Here is an 18,362-nt window from a genome sequence, read left to right on the forward strand (position 1 = left end):
CTCCCTTACTTCCAGCTAGTAAGGATCACATAATTCCTAACAAAGTTTTGACACAGATTCCCAATTCGGGCATTCAGAACATATAGCACGTTGCTGTAAGCAAGCACATTCTCATTCAAAGATGCAAGTTACTATGTAGGAACAAGTTTGTATAGGTATTTCAAAGATGCCCAGAACTGAGCTAAACTTGGTATGTGTCCAACTCCTAGAAATAACTTCATGCCCCATCTGCCTTACTTCCAGCTAGTAAGGATCACATAATTCCTAACAAAGTTTTGACACAGATTCCCAAATCGGGCATTCAGAACATATAGCACGTTGCTGTAAGCAAGCACATTCTCATTCAAAGATGCAAGTTACTATGTAGGAACAAGTTTGTATAGGTATTTCAAAGAGGCCCAGAACTGAGCTAAATTTGGTATGTGTCCAACTCCTAGAAATAACTTCATGCCCCATCTCCCTTACTTCCAGCTAGTAAGGATCACATAATTCCTAACAAAGTTTTGACACAGATTCCCAATTCGGGCATTCAGAACATATAGCACGTTGCTGTAAGCAAGAACATTCTCATTCAAAGATGCAAGATACTATGTAGGAACAAGTTTGTATAGGTATTTCAAAGATGCCCAGAACTGAGCTAAACTTGGTATGTGTCCAACTCCTAGAAATAACTTCATGCCCCATCTCCCTTACTTCCAGCTAGTAAGGATCACATAATTCCTAACAAAGTTTTGACCCAGATTGCCAATTCGGGCATTCAGAACATATAGCACGTTGCTGTAAGCAAGCACATTCTCATTCAAAGATGCAAGTTACTATGTAGGAACAAGTTTGTATAGGTATTTCATAGATGCCCAGAACTGAGCTAAACTTGGTATGTGTCCAACTCCTAGAAATAACTTCATGCCCCATCTCCCTTACTTCCAGCTAGTAAGGATCACATAATTCCTAACAAAGTTTTGACACAGATTCCCTATTCGGGCATTCAGAACATATAGCACGTTGCTGCAAGCAAGCACATTCTCATTCAAAGATGCAAGTTACTATGTAGGAACAAGTTTGTATAGGTATTTCAAAGATGCCCAGAACTGAGCTAAACTTGGTATGTGTCCAACTCCTAGAAATAACTTCATGCCCCATCTCCCTTACTTCCAGCTAGTAAGGATCACATAATTCCTAACAAAGTTTTGACACAGATTCCAAATTCGGGCATTCAGAACATATAGCACGTTGCTGCAAGCAAGCACATTCTCATTCAAAGATGCAAGTTACTATGTAGGAACAAGTTTGTATAGGTATTTCAAAGATGCCCAGAACTGAGCTAAACTTGGTATGTGTCCAACTCCTAGAAATAACTTCATGCCCCATCTCCCTTACTTCCAGCTAGTAAGGATCACATAATTCCTAACAAAGTTTTGACACAGATTCCCAATTCGGGCATTCAGAACATATAGCACGTTGCTGCAAGCAAGCACATTCTCATTCAAAGATGCAAGTTACTATGTAGGAACAAGTTTGTATAGGTATTTCAAAGAGGCCCAGAACTGAGCTAAACTTGGTATGTGTCCAACTCCTAGAAATAACTTCATGCCCCATCTCCCTTACTTCCAGCTAGTAAGGATCACATAATTCCTAACAAAGTTTTGACACAGATTCCCTATTCGGGCATTCAGAACATATAGCACGTTGCTGCAAGCAAGCACATTCTCATTCAAAGTTGCAAGTTACTATGTAGGAACAAGTTTGTATAGGTATTTCAAAGATGCCCAGAACTGAGCTAAACTTGGTATGTGTCCAACTCCTAGAAATAACTTCATGCCCCATCTCCCTTACTTCCAGCTAGTAAGGATCACATAATTCCTAACAAAGTTTTGACACAGATTCCCTATTCGGGCATTCAGAACATATAGCACGTTGCTGCAAGCAAGCACATTCTCATTCAAAGTTGCAAGTTACTATGTAGGAACAAGTTTGTATAGGTATTTCAAAGATGCCCAGAACTGAGCTAAACTTGGTATGTGTCCAACTCCTAGAAATAACTTCATGCCCCATCTCCCTTACTTCCAGCTAGTAAGGATCACATAATTCCTAACAAAGTTTTGACACAGATTCCCTATTCGGGCATTCAGAACATATAGCACGTTGCTGCAAGCAAGCACATTCTCATTCAAAGTTGCAAGTTACTTTTTAGGAACAAGTTTGTACAGGTATTTCAAAGATGCCCAGAACTGAGCTAAACTTGGTATGTGTCCAACTCCTAGAAATAACTTCATGCCCCATCTCCCTTACTTCCAGCTAGTAAGGATCACATAATTCCTAACAAAGTTTTGACACAGATTCCCAATTCGGGCATTTAGAACATATAGCACGTTGCTCTAAGCAAGCACATTCTCATTCAAAGTTGCAAGTTACTATGTAGGAACAAGTTTGTATAGGTATTTCAAAGATGCCCAGAACTGAGCTAAACTTGGTATGTGTCCAACTCCTAGAAATAACTTCATGCCCCATCTCCCTTACTTCCAGCTAGTAAGGATCACATAATTCCTAACAAAGTTTTGACACAGATTCCCAATTCGGGCATTCAGAACATATAGCACGTTGCTGTAAGCAAGCACATTCTCATTCAAAGATGCAAGTTACTATGTAGGAACAAGTTTGTATAGGTATTTCAAAGATGCCCAGAACTGAGCTAAACTTGGTATGTGTCCAACTCCTAGAAATAACTTCATGCCCCATCTCCCTTACTTCCAGCTAGTAAAGATCACATAATTCCTAACAAAGTTTTGACACAGATTCCCTATTCGGGCATTCAGAACATATAGCACGTTGCTGCAAGCAAGCACATTCTCATTCAAAGATGCAAGTTACTATGTAGGAACAAGTTTGTACAGGTATTTCAAAGATGCCCAGAACTGAGCTAAACTTGGTATGTGTCCAACTCCTAGAAATAACTTCATGCCCCATCTCCCTTACTTCCAGCTAGTAAGGATCACATAATACCTAACAAAGTTTTGACACAGATTCCCTATTCGGGCATTCAGAACATATAGCACGTTGCTGCAAGCAAGCACATTCTCATTCAAAGATGCAAGTTACTATGTAGGAACAAGTTTGTATAGGTATTTCAAAGATGCCCAGAACTGAGCTAAACTTGGTATGTGTCCAACTCCTAGAAATAACTTCATGCCCCATCTCCCTTACTTCCAGCTAGTAAGGATCACATAATTCCTAACAAAGTTTTGACACAGATTCCCTATTCGGGCATTTAGAACATATAGCACGTTGCTGTAAGCAAGCACATTCTCATTCAAAGTTGCAAGTTACTATGTAGGAACAAGTTTGTATAGGTATTTCAAAGATGCCCAGAACTGAGCTAAACTTGGTATGTGTCCAACTCCTAGAAATAACTTGATGCCCCATCTCCCTTACTTCCAGCTAGTAAGGATCACATAATTCCTAACAAAGTTTTGACACAGATTCCCTATTCGGGCATTCAGAACATATAGCACGTTGCTGTAAGCAAGCACATTCTCATTCAAAGTTGCAAGTTACTATGTAGGAACAAGTTTGTATAGGTATTTCAAAGATGCCCAGAACTGAGCTAAACTTGGTATGTGTCCAACTCCTAGAAATAACTTCATGCCCCATCTCCCTTACTTCCAGCTAGTAAGGATCACATAATTCCTAACAAAGTTTTGACACAGATTCCCTATTCGGGCATTCAGAACATATAGCACGTTGCTGTAAGCAAGCACATTCTCATTCAAAGTTGCAAGTTACTATGTAGGAACAAGTTTGTATAGGTATTTCAAAGATGCCCAGAACTGAGCTAAACTTGGTATGTGTCCAACTCCTAGAAATAACTTCATGCCCCATCTCCCTTACTTCCAGCTAGTAAGGATCACATAATTCCTAACAAAGTTTTGACACAGATTCCCAATTCGGGCATTCAGAACATATAGCACGTTGCTGTAAGCAAGCACATTCTCATTCAAAGTTGCAAGTTACTATGTAGGAACAAGTTTGTATAGGTATTTCAAAGATGCCCAGAAGTGAGCTAAATTTGGTATGTGTCCAACTCCTAGAAATAACTTCATGCCCCATCTCCCTTACTTCTAGCTAGTAAGGATCACATAATTCCTAACAAAGTTTTGACACAGATTGCCAATTCGGGCATTCAGAACATATAGCACGTTGCTGTAAGCAAGCACATTTTCATTCAAAGTTGCAAGTTACTATGTAGGAACAAGTTTGTATAGGTATTTCAAAGATGCCCAGAACTGAGCTAAACTTGGTATGTGTCCAACTCCTAGAAATAACTTCATGCTCCATCTCCCTTACTTCCAGCTAGTAAGGATGACATAATTCCTAACAAAGTTTTGACACAGATTCCCAATTCTGGCATTCAGAACATATAGCACGTTGCTGTAAGCAAGCAGATTCTCATTCAAAGATGCAAGTTACTATGTAGGAACAAGTTTGTATAGGTATTTCAAAGATGCCCAGAACTGAGCTAAACTTGGTATGTGTCCAACTCCTAGAAATAACTTCATGCCCCATCTCCCTTACTTCCAGCTAGTAAGGATCACATAATTCCTAACAAAGTTTTGACACAGATTCCCAATTCGGGCATTTAGAACATATAGCACGTTGCTCTAAGCAAGCACATTCTCATTCAAAGTTGCAAGTTACTATGTAGGAACAAGTTTGTATAGGTATTTCAAAGATGCCCAGAACTGAGCTAAACTTGATATGTGTCCAACTCCTAGAAATAACTTCATGCCCCATCTCCCTTACTTCCAGCTAGTAAGGATCACATAATTCCTAACAAAGTTTTGACACAGATTCCCAATTCGGGCATTCAGAACATATAGCACGTTGCTGTAAGCAAGCACATTCTCATTCAAAGATGCAAGTTACTATGTAGGAACAAGTTTGTATAGGTATTTCAAAGATGCCCAGAACTGAGCTAAACTTGGTATGTGTCCAACTCCTAGAAATAACTTCATGCCCCATCTCCCTTACTTCCAGCTAGTAAAGATCACATAATTCCTAACAAAGTTTTGACACAGATTCCCTATTCGGGCATTCAGAACATATAGCACGTTGCTGCAAGCAAGCACATTCTCATTCAAAGATGCAAGTTACTATGTAGGAACAAGTTTGTACAGGTATTTCAAAGATGCCCAGAACTGAGCTAAACTTGGTATGTGTCCAACTCCTAGAAATAACTTCATGCCCCATCTCCCTTACTTCCAGCTAGTAAGGATCACATAATACCTAACAAAGTTTTGACACAGATTCCCTATTCGGGCATTCAGAACATATAGCACGTTGCTGCAAGCAAGCACATTCTCATTCAAAGATGCAAGTTACTATGTAGGAACAAGTTTGTATAGGTATTTCAAAGATGCCCAGAACTGAGCTAAACTTGGTATGTGTCCAACTCCTAGAAATAACTTCATGCCCCATCTCCCTTACTTCCAGCTAGTAAGGATCACATAATTCCTAACAAAGTTTTGACACAGATTCCCTATTCGGGCATTTAGAACATATAGCACGTTGCTGTAAGCAAGCACATTCTCATTCAAAGTTGCAAGTTACTATGTAGGAACAAGTTTGTATAGGTATTTCAAAGATGCCCAGAACTGAGCTAAACTTGGTATGTGTCCAACTCCTAGAAATAACTTGATGCCCCATCTCCCTTACTTCCAGCTAGTAAGGATCTCATAATTCCTAACAAAGTTTTGACACAGATTCCCTATTCGGGCATTCAGAACATATAGCACGTTGCTGTAAGCAAGCACATTCTCATTCAAAGTTGCAAGTTACTATGTAGGAACAAGTTTGTATAGGTATTTCAAAGATGCCCAGAACTGAGCTAAACTTGGTATGTGTCCAACTCCTAGAAATAACTTCATGCCCCATCTCCCTTACTTCCAGCTAGTAAGGATCACATAATTCCTAACAAAGTTTTGACACAGATTCCCAATTCGGGCATTCAGAACATATAGCACGTTGCTGTAAGCAAGCACATTCTCATTCAAAGTTGCAAGTTACTATGTAGGAACAAGTTTGTATAGGTATTTCAAAGATGCCCAGAACTGAGCTAAACTTGGTATGTGTCCAACTCCTAGAAATAACTTCATGCCCCATCTCCCTTACTTCCAGCTAGTAAGGATCACATAATTCCTAACAAAGTTTTGACACAGATTCCCAATTCGGGCATTCAGAACATATAGCACGTTGCTGTAAGCAAGCACATTCTCATTCAAAGTTGCAAGTTACTATGTAGGAACAAGTTTGTATAGGTATTTCAAAGATGCCCAGAAGTGAGCTAAACTTGGTATGTGTCCAACTCCTAGAAATAACTTCATGCCCCATCTCCCTTACTTCTAGCTAGTAAGGATCACATAATTCCTAACAAAGTTTTGACACAGATTGCCAATTCGGGCATTCAGAACATATAGCACGTTGCTGTAAGCAAGCACATTTTCATTCAAAGTTGCAAGTTACTATGTAGGAACAAGTTTGTATAGGTATTTCAAAGATGCCCAGAACTGAGCTAAACTTGGTATGTGTCCAACTCCTAGAAATAACTTCATGCTCCATCTCCCTTACTTCCAGCTAGTAAGGATGACATAATTCCTAACAAAGTTTTGACACAGATTCCCAATTCTGGCATTCAGAACATATAGCACGTTGCTGTAAGCAAGCAGATTCTCATTCAAAGATGCAAGTTACTATGTAGGAACAAGTTTGTATAGGTATTTCAAAGATGCCCAGAACTGAGCTAAACTTGGTATGTGTCCAACTCCTAGAAATAACTTCATGCCCCATCTCCCTTACTTCCAGCTAGTAAGGATCACATAATTCCTAACAAAGTTTTGACACAGATTCCCAATTCGGGCATTCAGAACATATAGCACGTTGCTGTAAGCAAGCACATTCTCATTCAAAGATGCAAGTTACTATGTAGGAACAAGTTTGTATAGGTATTTCAAAGATGCCCAGAACTGAGCTAAACTTGGTATGTGTCCAACTCCTAGAAATAACTTCATGCCCCATCTCCCTTACTTCCAGCTAGTAAGGATCACATAATTCCTAACAAAGTTTTGACACAGATTCCCAATTCGGGCATTCAGAACATATAGCACGTTGCTGTAAGCAAGCAGATTCTCATTCAAAGTTGCAAGTTACTATGTAGGAACAAGTTTGTATAGGTATTTCAAATATGCCCAGAACTGAGCTAAACTTGGTATGTGTCCAACTCCTAGAAATAACTTCATGCCCCATCTCCCTTACTTCCAGCTAGTAAGGATCACATAATTCCTAACAAAGTTTTGACACAGATTGCCAATTCGGGCATTCAGAACATATAGCACGTTGCTGTAAGGAAGCACATTCTCATTCAAAGTTGCAAGTTACTATGTAGGAACTAGTTTGTATAGGTATTTCAAAGATGCCCAGAACTGAGCTAAACTTGGTATGTGTCCAACTCCTAGAAATAACTTCATGCCCCACCTCCCTTACTTCCAGCTAGTAAGGATCACATAATTCCTAACAAATTTTGACACAGATTCCCAAATCGGGCATTCAGAACATATAGCACGTTGCTGCAAGCAAGCACATTCTCATTCAAAGTTGCAAGTTACTATGTAGGAACAAGTTTGTATAGGTATTTCAAAGATGCCCAGAACTGAGCTAAACTTGGTATGTCTCCAACTCCAAGAAATAACTTCATGCCCCATCTCCCTTACTTCCAGCTAGTAAGGATCACATAATTCCTAACAAAGTTTTGACACAGATTCCCAATTCGGGCATTCAGAACATATAGCACGTTGCTGTAAGCAAGCACATTCTCATTAAAAGTTGCAAGTTTCTATGTAGGAACAAGTTTGTATAGGTATTTCAAAGATGCCCAGAACTGAGCTAAACTTGGTATGTGTCCAACTCCTAGAAATAACTTCATGCCCCATCTCCCTTACTTCCAGCTAGTAAGGATCACATAATTCCTAACAAAGTTTTGACACAGATTCCCAATTCGGGCATTCAGAACATATAGCACGTTGCTGTAAGCAAGCACATTCTCATTCAAAGATGCAAGTTACTATGTAGGAACAAGTTTGTATAGGTATTTCAAAGATGCCCAGAACTGAGCTAAACTTGGTATGTGTCCAACTCCTAGAAATAACTTCATGCCCCATCTCCCTTACTTCCAGCTAGTAAGGATCACATAATTCCTAACAAAGTTTTGACACAGATTCCCAATTCGGGCATTCAGAACATATAGCACGTTGCTGTAAGCAAGCACATTCTCATTCAAAGATGCAAGTTACTATGTAGGAACAAGTTTGTATAGGTATTTCAAAGATGCCCAGAACTGAGCTAAACTTGGTATGTGTCCAACTCCTAGAAATAACTTCATGCCCCATCTCCCTTACTTCCAGCTAGTAAGGATCACATAATTCCTAACAAAGTTTTGACACAGATTCCCAAATCGGGCATTCAGAACATATAGCACGTTGCTGTAAGCAAGCACATTCTCATTCAAAGATGCAAGTTACTATGTAGGAACAAGTTTGTATAGGTATTTCAAAGAGGCCCAGAACTGAGCTAAATTTGGTATGTGTCCAACTCCTAGAAATAACTTCATGCCCCATCTCCCTTACTTCCAGCTAGTAAGGATCACATAATTCCTAACAAAGTTTTGACACAGATTCCCAATTCGGGCATTCAGAACATATAGCACGTTGCTGTAAGCAAGAACATTCTCATTCAAAGATGCAAGATACTATGTAGGAACAAGTTTGTATAGGTATTTCAAAGATGCCCAGAACTGAGCTAAACTTGGTATGTGTCCAACTCCTAGAAATAACTTCATGCCCCATCTCCCTTACTTCCAGCTAGTAAGGATCACATAATTCCTAACAAAGTTTTGACCCAGATTGCCAATTCGGGCATTCAGAACATATAGCACGTTGCTGTAAGCAAGCACATTCTCATTCAAAGATGCAAGTTACTATGTAGGAACAAGTTTGTATAGGTATTTCAAAGATGCCCAGAACTGAGCTAAACTTGGTATGTGTCCAACTCCTAGAAATAACTTCATGCCCCATCTCCCTTACTTCCAGCTAGTAAGGATCACATAATTCCTAACAAAGTTTTGACACAGATTCCCTATTCGGGCATTCAGAACATATAGCACGTTGCTGCAAGCAAGCACATTCTCATTCAAAGATGCAAGTTACTATGTAGGAACAAGTTTGTATAGGTATTTCAAAGATGCCCAGAACTGAGCTAAACTTGGTATGTGTCCAACTCCTAGAAATAACTTCATGCCCCATCTCCCTTACTTCCAGCTAGTAAGGATCACATAATTCCTAACAAAGTTTTGACACAGATTCCCAATTCGGGCATTCAGAACATATAGCACGTTGCTGCAAGCAAGCACATTCTCATTCAAAGATGCAAGTTACTATGTAGGAACAAGTTTGTATAGGTATTTCAAAGATGCCCAGAACTGAGCTAAACTTGGTATGTGTCCAACTCCTAGAAATAACTTCATGCCCCACCTCCCTTACTTCCAGCTAGTAAGGATCACATAATTCCTAACAAATTTTGACACAGATTCCCAATTCGGGCATTCAGAACATATAGCACGTTGCTGCAAGCAAGCACATTCTCATTCAAAGATGCAAGTTACTATGTAGGAACAAGTTTGTATAGGTATTTCAAAGATTCCCAGAACTGAGCTAAACTTGGTATGTGTCCAACTCCTAGAAATAACTTCATGCCCCATCTCCCTTACTTCCAGCTAGTAAGGATCACATAATTCCTAACAAAGTTTTGACACAGATTCCCTATTCGGGCATTCAGAACATATAGCACGTTGCTGCAAGCAAGCACATTCTCATTCAAAGTTGCAAGTTACTATGTAGGAACAAGTTTGTATAGGTATTTCAAAGATGCCCAGAACTGAGCTAAACTTGGTATGTGTCCAACTCCTAGAAATAACTTCATGCCCCATCTCCCTTACTTCCAGCTAGTAAGGATCACATAATTCCTAACAAAGTTTTGACACAGATTCCCTATTCGGGCATTCAGAACATATAGCACGTTGCTGCAAGCAAGCACATTCTCATTCAAAGTTGCAAGTTACTATGTAGGAACAAGTTTGTATAGGTATTTCAAAGATGCCCAGAAGTGAGCTAAACTTGGTATGTGTCCAACTCCTAGAAATAACTTCATGCCCCATCTCCCTTACTTCTAGCTAGTAAGGATCACATAATTCCTAACAAAGTTTTGACACAGATTGCCAATTCGGGCATTCAGAACATATAGCACGTTGCTGTAAGCAAGCACATTTTCATTCAAAGTTGCAAGTTACTATGTAGGAACAAGTTTGTATAGGTATTTCAAAGATGCCCAGAACTGAGCTAAACTTGGTATGTGTCCAACTCCTAGAAATAACTTCATGCTCCATCTCCCTTACTTCCAGCTAGTAAGGATGACATAATTCCTAACAAAGTTTTGACACAGATTCCCAATTCTCTCATTCAGAACATATAGCACCTTGCTGTGAGCAAGCAGATTCTCATTCAAAGATGCAAGTTACTATGTAGGAACAAGTTTGTATAGGTATTTCAAAGATGCCCAGAACTGAGCTAAACTTGGTATGTGTCCAACTCCTAGAAATAACTTCATGCCCCATCTCCCTTACTTCCAGCTAGTAAGGATCACATAATTCCTAACAAAGTTTTGACACAGATTGCCAATTCGGGCATTCAGAACATATAGCACGTTGCTGTAAGCAAGCACATTCTCATTCAAAGTTGCAAGTTACTATGTAGGAACAAGTTTGTATAGGTATTTCAAAGATGCCCAGAACTGAGCTAAACTTGGTATGTGTCCAACTCCTAGAAATAACTTCATGCCCCATCTCCCTTACTTCCAGCTAGTAAGGATCACATAATTCCTAACAAAGTTTTGACACAGATTCCCAATTCGGGCATTCAGAACATATAGCACGTTGCTGTAAGCAAGCAGATTCTCATTCAAAGATGCAAGTTACTATGTAGGAACAAGTTTGTATAGGTATTTCAAAGATGCCCAGAACTGAGCTAAACTTGGTATGTGTCCAACTCCTAGAAATAACTTCATGCCCCATCTCCCTTACTTCCAGCTAGTAAGGATCACATAATTCCTAACAAAGTTTTGACACAGATTCCCAATTCGGGCATTCAGAACATATAGCACGTTGCTGTAAGCAAGCACATTCTCATTCAAAGATGCAAGTTACTATGTAGGAACAAGTTTGTATAGGTATTTCAAAGATGCCCAGAACTGAGCTAAACTTGGTATGTGTCCAACTCCTAGAAATAACTTCATGCCCCATCTCCCTTACTTCCAGCTAGTAAGGATCACATAATTCCTAACAAAGTTTTGACACAGATTCCCAAATCGGGCATTCAGAACATATAGCACGTTGCTGTAAGCAAGCAGATTCTCATTAAAGATGCAAGTTACTATGTAGGAACAAGTTTGTATAGGTATTTCAAAGATGCCCAGAACTGAGCTAAACTTGGTATGTGTCCAACTCCTAGAAATAACTTCATGCCCCATCTCCCTTACTTCCAGCTAGTAAGGATCACATAATTCCTAACAAAGTTTTGACACAGATTCCCAATTCGGGCATTCAGAACATATAGCACGTTGCTGTAAGCAAGCACATTCTCATTCAAAGTTGCAAGTTACTATGTAGGAACAAGTTTGTATAGGTATTTCAAAGATGCCCAGAACTGAGCTAAACTTGGTATGTGTCCAACTCCTAGAAATAACTTCATGCCCCATCTCCCTTACTTCCAGCTAGTAAGGATCACATAATTCCTAACAAAGTTTTGACACAGATTCCCATTTCGGGCATTCAGAATATATAGCAAGTTGCTGTAAGCAAGCAGATTCTCATTCAAAGATGCAAGTTACTATGTAGGAACAAGTTTGTATAGGTATTTCAAAGCTGCCCAGAACTGAGCTAAACTTGGTATGTGTCCAACTCCTAGAAATAACTTCATGCCCCATCTCCCTTACTTCCAGCTAGTAAGGATCACATAATTCCTAACAAAGTTTTGACACAGATTCCCAATTCGGGCATTCAGAACATATAGCACGTTGCTGTAAGCAAGCACATTCTCATTCAAAGTTGCAAGTTACTATGTAGGAACAAGTTTGTATAGGTATTTCAAAGATGCCCAGAACTGAGCTAAACTTGGTATGTGTCCAACTCCTAGAAATAACTTCATGCCCCATCTCCCTTACTTCCAGCTAGTAAGGATCACATAATTCCTAACAAAGTTTTGACACAGATTCCCAATTCGGGCATTCAGAACATATAGCACGTTGCTGTAAGCAAGCAGATTCTCATTAATGATGCAAGTTACTATGTAGCAACAAGTTTGTATAGGTATTTCAAAGATGCCCAGAACTGAGCTAAACTTGGTATGTGTCCAACTCCTAGAAATAACTTCATGCCCCATCTCCCTTACTTCCAGCTAGTAAGGATCACATAATTCCTAACAAAGTTTTGACACAGATTCCCAATTCGGGCATTCAGAACATATAGCACGTTGCTGTAAGCAAGCACATTCTCATTCAAAGATGCAAGTTACTATGTAGGAACAAGTTTGTATAGGTATTTCAAAGATGCCCAGAACTGAGCTAAACTTGGTATGTGTCCAACTCCTAGAAATAACTTCATGCCCCATCTCCCTTACTTCCAGCTAGTAAGGATCACATAATTCCTAACAAAGTTTTGACACAGATTCCCAATTCGGGCATTCAGAACATATAGCACGTTGCTGTAAGCAAGCACATTCTCATTCAAAGATGCAAGTTACTATGTAGGAACAAGTTTGTATAGGTATTTCAAAGATGCCCAGAACTGAGCTAAACTTGGTATGTGTCCAACTCCTAGAAATAACTTCATGCCCCATCTCCCTTACTTCCAGCTAGTAAAGATCACATAATTCCTAACAAAGTTTTGACACAGATTCCCTATTCGGTCATTCAGAACATATAGCACGTTGCTGCAAGCAAGCACATTCTCATTCAAAGATGCAAGTTACTATGTAGGAACAAGTTTGTATAGGTATTTCAAAGATGCCCAGAACTGAGCTAAACTTGGTATGTGTCCAACTCCTAGAAATAACTTCATGCCCCATCTCCCTTACTTCCAGCTAGTAAGGATCACATAATTCCTAACAAAGTTTTGACACAGATTCCCAAATCGGGCATTCAGAACATATAGCACGTTGCTGTAAGCAAGCAGATTCTCATTAAAGATGCAAGTTACTATGTAGGAACAAGTTTGTATAGGTATTTCAAAGATGCCCAGAACTGAGCTAAACTTGGTATGTGTCCAACTCCTAGAAATAACTTCATGCCCCATCTCCCTTACTTCCAGCTAGTAAGGATCACATAATTCCTAACAAAGTTTTGACACAGATTCCCTATTCGGTCATTCAGAACATATAGCACGTTGCTGCAAGCAAGCACATTCTCATTCAAAGATGCAAGTTACTATGTAGGAACAAGTTTGTATAGGTATTTCAAAGATGCCCAGAACTGAGCTAAACTTGGTATGTGTCCAACTCCTAGAAATAACTTCATGCCCCATCTCCCTTACTTCCAGCTAGTAAGGATCACATAATTCCTAACAAAGTTTTGACACAGATTCCCAAATCGGGCATTCAGAACATATAGCACGTTGCTGTAAGCAAGCAGATTCTCATTAAAGATGCAAGTTACTATGTAGGAACAAGTTTGTATAGGTATTTCAAAGATGCCCAGAACTGAGCTAAACTTGGTATGTGTCCAACTCCTAGAAATAACTTCATGCCCCATCTCCCTTACTTCCAGCTAGTAAGGATCACATAATTCCTAACAAAGTTTTGACACAGATTCCCAATTCGGGCATTCAGAACATATAGCACGTTGCTGTAAGCAAGCACATTCTCATTCAAAGTTGCAAGTTACTATGTAGGAACAAGTTTGTATAGGTATTTCAAAGATGCCCAGAACTGAGCTAAACTTGGTATGTGTCCAACTCCTAGAAATAACTTCATGCCCCATCTCCCTTACTTCCAGCTAGTAAGGATCACATAATTCCTAACAAAGTTTTGACACAGATTCCCATTTCGGGCATTCAGAATATATAGCAAGTTGCTGTAAGCAAGCAGATTCTCATTCAAAGATGCAAGTTACTATGTAGGAACAAGTTTGTATAGGTATTTCAAAGCTGCCCAGAACTGAGCTAAACTTGGTATGTGTCCAACTCCTAGAAATAACTTCATGCCCCATCTCCCTTACTTCCAGCTAGTAAGGATCACATAATTCCTAACAAAGTTTTGACACAGATTCCCAATTCGGGCATTCAGAACATATAGCACGTTGCTGTAAGCAAGCACATTCTCATTCAAAGTTGCAAGTTACTATGTAGGAACAAGTTTGTATAGGTATTTCAAAGATGCCCAGAACTGAGCTAAACTTGGTATGTGTCCAACTCCTAGAAATAACTTCATGCCCCATCTCCCTTACTTCCAGCTAGTAAGGATCACATAATTCCTAACAAAGTTTTGACACAGATTCCCAATTCGGGCATTCAGAACATATAGCACGTTGCTGTAAGCAAGCAGATTCTCATTAATGATGCAAGTTACTATGTAGCAACAAGTTTGTATAGGTATTTCAAAGATGCCCAGAACTGAGCTAAACTTGGTATGTGTCCAACTCCTAGAAATAACTTCATGCCCCATCTCCCTTACTTCCAGCTAGTAAGGATCACATAATTCCTAACAAAGTTTTGACACAGATTCCCAATTCGGGCATTCAGAACATATAGCACGTTGCTGTAAGCAAGCACATTCTCATTCAAAGATGCAAGTTACTATGTAGGAACAAGTTTGTATAGGTATTTCAAAGATGCCCAGAACTGAGCTAAACTTGGTATGTGTCCAACTCCTAGAAATAACTTCATGCCCCATCTCCCTTACTTCCAGCTAGTAAGGATCACATAATTCCTAACAAAGTTTTGACACAGATTCCCAATTCGGGCATTCAGAACATATAGCACGTTGCTGTAAGCAAGCACATTCTCATTCAAAGATGCAAGTTACTATGTAGGAACAAGTTTGTATAGGTATTTCAAAGATGCCCAGAACTGAGCTAAACTTGGTATGTGTCCAACTCCTAGAAATAACTTCATGCCCCATCTCCCTTACTTCCAGCTAGTAAGGATCACATAATTCCTAACAAAGTTTTGACACAGATTCCCTATTCGGTCATTCAGAACATATAGCACGTTGCTGCAAGCAAGCACATTCTCATTCAAAGATGCAAGTTACTATGTAGGAACAAGTTTGTATAGGTATTTCAAAGATGCCCAGAACTGAGCTAAACTTGGTATGTGTCCAACTCCTAGAAATAACTTCATGCCCCATCTCCCTTACTTCCAGCTAGTAAGGATCACATAATACCTAACAAAGTTTTGACACAGATTCCCTATTCGGGCATTCAGAACATATAGCACGTTGCTGCAAGCAAGCACATTCTCATTCAAAGATGCAAGTTACTATGTAGGAACAAGTTTGTATAGGTATTTCAAAGATGCCCAGAACTGAGCTAAACTTGGTATGTGTCCAAATCCTAGAAATAACTTCATGCCCCATCTCCCTTACTTCCAGCTAGTAAGGATCACATAATTCCTAACAAAGTTTTGACACAGATTCCCAATTCGGGCATTCAGAACATATAGCACGTTGCTGTAAGCAAGCACATTCTCATTCAAAGATGCAAGTTACTATGTAGGAACAAGTTTGTATAGGTATTTCAAAGATGCCCAGAACTGAGCTAAACTTGGTATGTGTCCAACTCCTAGAAATAACTTCATGCCCCATCTCCCTTACTTCCAGCTAGTAAGGATCACATAATTCCTAACAAAGTTTTGACACAGATTCCCAATTCGGGCATTCAGAACATATAGCACGTTGCTGTAAGCAAGCACATTCTCATTCAAAGATGCAAGTTACTATGTAGGAACAAGTTTGTATAGGTATTTCAAAGATGCCCAGAACTGAGCTAAACTTGGTATGTGTCCAACTCCTAGAAATAACTTCATGCCCCATCTCCCTTACTTCCAGCTAGTAAGGATCACATAATTCCTAACAAAGTTTTGACACAGATTCCCTATTCGGTCATTCAGAACATATAGCACGTTGCTGCAAGCAAGCACATTCTCATTCAAAGATGCAAGTTACTATGTAGGAACAAGTTTGTATAGGTATTTCAAAGATGCCCAGAACTGAGCTAAACTTGGTATGTGTCCAACTCCTAGAAATAACTTCATGCCCCATCTCCCTTACTTCCAGCTAGTAAGGATCACATAATACCTAACAAAGTTTTGACACAGATTCCCTATTCGGGCATTCAGAACATATAGCACGTTGCTGCAAGCAAGCACATTCTCATTCAAAGATGCAAGTTACTATGTAGGAACAAGTTTGTATAGGTATTTCAAAGATGCCCAGAACTGAGCTAAACTTGGTATGTGTCCAACTCCTAGAAATAACTTCATGCCCCATCTCCCTTACTTCCAGCTAGTAAGGATCACATAATTCCTAACAAAGTTTTGACACAGATTCCCAATTCGGGCATTCAGAACATATAGCACGTTGCTGCAAGCAAGCACATTCTCATTCAAAGATGCAAGTTACTATGTAGGAACAAGTTTGTATAGGTATTTCAAAGATGTCCAGAACTGAGCTAAACTTGGTATGTGTCCAACTCCTAGAAATAACTTCATGCCCCATCTCCCTTACTTCCAGCTAGTAAGGATCACATAATTCCTAACAAAGTTTTGACACAGATTCCCTATTCGGTCATTCAGAACATATAGCACGTTGCTGCAAGCAAGCACATTCTCATTCAAAGATGCAAGTTACTATGTAGGAACAAGTTTGTATAGGTATTTCAAAGATGCCCAGAACTGAGCTAAACTTGGTATGTGTCCAACTCCTAGAAATAACTTCATGCCCCATCTCCCTTACTTCCAGCTAGTAAGGATCACATAATACCTAACAAAGTTTTGACACAGATTCCCTATTCGGGCATTCAGAACATATAGCACGTTGCTGTAAGCAAGCACATTCTCATTCAAAGTTGCAAGTTACTATGTAGGAACAAGTTTGTATAGGTATTTCAAAGATGCCCAGAACTGAGCTAAACTTGGTATGTGTCCAACTCCTAGAAATAACTTCATGCCCCATCTCCCTTACTTCCAGCTAGTAAGGATCACATAATTCCTAACAAAGTTTTGACACAGATTCCCAATTCGGGCATTCAGAACATATAGCACGTTGCTGTAAGCAAGCAGATTCTCATTCAAAGTTGCAAGTTACTATGTAGGAACAAGTTTGTATAGGTATTTCAAAGATGCCCAGAATTGAGCTAAACTTGGTATGTGTCCAACTCCTAGAAATAACTTCATGCCCCATCTCCCTTACTTCTAGCTAGTAAGGATCACATAATTCCTAACAAAGTTTTGACACAGATTGCCAATTCGGGCATTCAGAACATATAGCACGTTGCTGTAAGCAAGCACATTTTCATTCAAAGTTGCAAGTTACTATGTAGGAACAAGTTTGTATAGGTATTTCAAAGATGCCCAGAACTGAGCTAAACTTGGTATGTGTCCAACTCCTAGAAATAACTTCATGCTCCATCTCCCTTACTTCCAGCTAGTAAGGATGACATAATTCCTAACAAAGTTTTGACACAGATTCCCAATTCTGGCATTCAGAACATATAGCACCTTGCTGTGAGCAAGCAGATTCTCATTCAAAGATGCAAGTTACTATGTAGGAACAAGTTTGTATAGGTATTTCAAAGATGCCCAGAACTGAGCTAAACTTGGTATGTGTCCAACTCCTAGAAATAACTTCATGCCCCATCTCCCTTACTTCCAGCTAGTAAGGATCACATAATTCCTAACAAAGTTTTGACACAGATTGCCAATTCGGGCATTCAGAACATATAGCACGTTGCTGTAAGCAAGCACATTCTCATTCAAAGTTGCAAGTTACTATGTAGGAACAAGTTTGTATAGGTATTTCAAAGATGCCCAGAACTGAGCTAATCTTGGTATGTGTCCAACTCCTAGAAATAACTTCATGCCCCATCTCCCTTACTTCCAGCTAGTAAGGATCACATAATTCCTAACAAAGTTTTGACACAGATTCCCAATTCGGGCATTCAGAACATATAGCACGTTGCTGTAAGCAAGCACATTCTCATTCAAAGATGCAAGT

This window comes from Diceros bicornis, chromosome 2, assembly GCF_020826845.1.
Source record: "Diceros bicornis minor isolate mBicDic1 chromosome 2, mDicBic1.mat.cur, whole genome shotgun sequence".
In the NCBI taxonomy this organism is placed as follows: Eukaryota; Metazoa; Chordata; class Mammalia; order Perissodactyla; family Rhinocerotidae; genus Diceros; species Diceros bicornis.